A 3,714-nucleotide genomic window follows, 5' to 3' on the forward strand; every position below is an offset into this window, starting at 1 on the left:
ACCTCTAACTTCAAAAGATGTTTGCCTATAATAATTAGTAGAAATAAAACCTTCACTATATGTAATGGAGTTGTTCTTTTTATAATAATAATAAAATAGCGAACCCTGTTAAAAAATGATTGTATGCAGCGATTCATCTTTACTTTCCTCAAACAAAAGCTCTAATCCACATGTTGTGCAGGGGTCACTAGGTTCTGATTATACTCACCGTGAGCGAATGCAAGGCTTTTTACGATTCACTTAAAAACAATGCGGTGAAAAGGGATTACAAAGTGTTGTCAAAGATTCTGGATGCTGCTCTCTTCGAACATAGTTTTAAAGGTGGAATTGTGCGAAGAAAAAATAGAGGTCATGCACGCTTCAAGCATTAAACAGAGGTTAGTTGCACACAGCAGCAGGATAGCGTGTCCTGTGGCTACCATCTATGCTACCATATGGACATATTTGTTAGGTCACATCGGCATTTAAACAAAGGTGCAGACATTCAGTTGTTCGGTACTCATCTTCAGTCCAATCCCTTTGATCGGAAGACAGAGTTTAGACGCATCCAAGACATTTTCGCAAAAACATCAACACAAAGGTCGCCTCCGAATCTAGGGTTTTCTATGGCGGTAATGACTCGCCCATGATGCACGCACAAAGTCGGCTGCAACCCAATTGATCAAGCACGCATGATCACCGGAGAGGTATGGGGCATTACTATTTGCACTATAGAACAATTCTAGACTAACATGTATTAATGTTCATACTGCAATATGATCTGACATTGGATGCTAGTTCCATTATGCTCCTTATGGTTCCGGTGTACTTCTTAACCAGATTAGGATGGAGTACATCGTCCAATGGCTTAAATTTTATGAACCATGTCATCTATTGTTAGTTCTAGCTGCATGACTTACTGTTCTGTAATGCTTCTTCTTGTTCCAGCGAGTTAATTTAGAGAGTTATAGTAAATATTTCTGATGTAAATTTATAGAGTAATATGTTGTCAGTTCGTAAAAATAAATTGCCTGCTCTTTGGTATAGTGTACTTTAGTTCAACCCGTACAATGTACATACATATATTGCACTCTAATTTCGAAAATGGGGTGAGCATTAACTGGTTTTGAGTACTACAACACTACTGCTACTTGCAGCTAATGTTTTATTTGTTGTGTGTTTGTTGGTTTTACTATTGGTGATCTGTTTGCAAGTATGATGCACTACTTGTTTATATCTTCGTCTTGCGTTTGAAAAATATTGATTTCAAATATGACTACTCTCGTTTTTTTTCCAGGAAGGCAAGGCTAGGACTAATGGTGCTCAAGTTGGAGGTGATACAGTGAGTAAAAGATGTCGAAGATCTGGGATGTTGGTGTCTTTTGGTTCGCCGAGTAGAAGATGTGGAAGTGCCTGGCGTTTGGTTTCTTTTGTACGCCTCTAGTTGCCCCAGAGTTCTTTCCTCTTAGCTTTAAATTTTGTGTAACAGATCTTATGTTTCCTATAATACACTTTGTACTGGGCTTTTCTTGAATTCAGTATGAGATTGCGCCTATGAAATGCTATATTGTACCTTGTACCTACTTGTTACTGCATATTCATCGAAAATGTATTTTTTATATATTGAAATTCATACCAGTGACAAGCATGATAATGGACTAGTCACTAGAGAACCAACCATGGTTGCGGCCTTCCATCACGACAGTGACATGCATTTTTTCTGCCTGTCACTAGTTCACCTACTAGTGACAGGCTTTCTTCCCATAACTAGTGACAGGCAGTACCAGTGACTACACTCTAGTGACAGGCAATATGCCTGTCACTGATGAGCAAAATGTGCATGTCACTAATTAGGGTTTCTGCAGTAGTGGGGTTTTCGCGACGGAGGCTTTAAGTAGGCGGAAGGGCAACGTGGGGGGCCACACGAGGGCCCCACACCATAGGTCGGCGCGGCCAGGGCCTGGGCCGCGCCGCCCTATGGTGGCGGCGCCTCGTGGCCCCACTTCGACTCCTCTTCGGTCTTCCGGAAGCTTCGTGGCAAAATAGGACCACAGGCGTTGATTTCGTCCAATTCGAGAATATTTCGTTACTAGGATTTACGAAACCAAAAACAGCAGAAAACGACAAGCGGCTCTTCGGCATCTTGTTAATAGGTTAGTTCCGGAAAATGCACGAATATGACATAAAGTGTGCATAAAACATGTAGATATCATCAATAATGTGGCATGGAACATAAGAAATTATCGATACGTCGGAGACGTATCGGCATCCCAAGCTTAGTTACGCTCGTCCGGCGAGGTAAAACGATAACAAAGATAATTTCTGAAGTGACATGCCATCATAACCTTGATCATACTATTTGTAAACATATGTAATGAATGCAGCGATCAAAACAATGGTAATGTCATGAGTAAACAAGTGAATCATAAAGCAAAGACTTTTCATGAATAGTACTTCAAGACAAGCATCAATAAGTCTTGCATAAGAGTTAACTCATAAAGCAATAAATCAAAGTAAAGGTATTGAAGCAACACAAAGGAAGATTAAGTTTCAGCAGTTGCTTTCAACTTGTAACATGTATATCTCATGGATAATTGTCAACATAGAGTAATATAACAAGTGCAATATGCAAGTATGTAGGAATCAATGCACGGTTCACACAAGTGTTTGCTTCTTGAGGTGGAGAGAGATAGGTGAAGCTGACTCAACATAAAAGTAAAGAGAATGGTCCTTCAAAGAGGAAAGCATCGATTGCTATATTTGTGCTAGAGCTTTTATTTTGAAAACATGAAACAATTTTGTCAACGGTAGTAATAAAGCATATGAGTTATGAACATTATATCTTACAAGTTGCAAGCCTCATGCATAGTATACTAATAGTGCCCGCACCTTGTCCTAATTAGCTTGGACTACCGGATCATCGCAATGCACATGTTTTAACCAAGTGTCACAATGGGGTACCTCCATGCCGCCTGTACAAAGGTCTAAGGAGAAAGCTCGCATTTTGGATTTCTCGCTTTTGATTATTCTCAACTTAGACATCCATACCGGGACAACATGGACAACAGATAATGGACTCCTCTTTAATGCATAAGCATGTGACAACAATTATTATTCTCATATGAGATTGAGGATATATGTCCAAAACTGAAACTTCCACCATGAATCATGGCTTTAGTTAGCGGCCCAATGTTCTTCTCTAACAATATGCATGCTCCAACCATTAAGGTGGTAGATCTCTCTTACTTTAGACAAGACGGACATGCATAGCAACTCACATGATATTCAACAAAGAGTAGTTGATGGCGTCCCCGAAACATGGTTATCGCACAACAAGCAACTTAATAAGAGATAAAGTGCATAAGTACATATTCAATACCACAATAGTTTTTAAGCTATTTGTCCCATGAGCTATATATTGTAAAGGTGAATGATGGAATTTTAAAGGTAGCACTCAAGCAATTTACTTTGGAATGGCGGAGAAATACCATGTAGTAGGTAGGTATGGTGGACACAAATGGCATAGTGGTTGGCTCAAGGATTTTGGATGCATGAGAAGTATTCCCTCTCGATACAAGGTTTAGGCTAGCAAGGTTATTTGAAACAAACACAAGGATGAACGGTGCAGCAAAACTCACATAAAAGACATATTGTAAACATTATAAGACTCTACACCGTCTTCCTTGTTGTTCAAAACTCAATACTAGATATTATCTAGACTTTAGAGAAACCAAA

This window comes from Lolium rigidum, chromosome 5 (genome assembly GCF_022539505.1).
Source record: "Lolium rigidum isolate FL_2022 chromosome 5, APGP_CSIRO_Lrig_0.1, whole genome shotgun sequence".
Lineage (NCBI taxonomy): Eukaryota > Viridiplantae > Streptophyta > Magnoliopsida > Poales > Poaceae > Lolium > Lolium rigidum.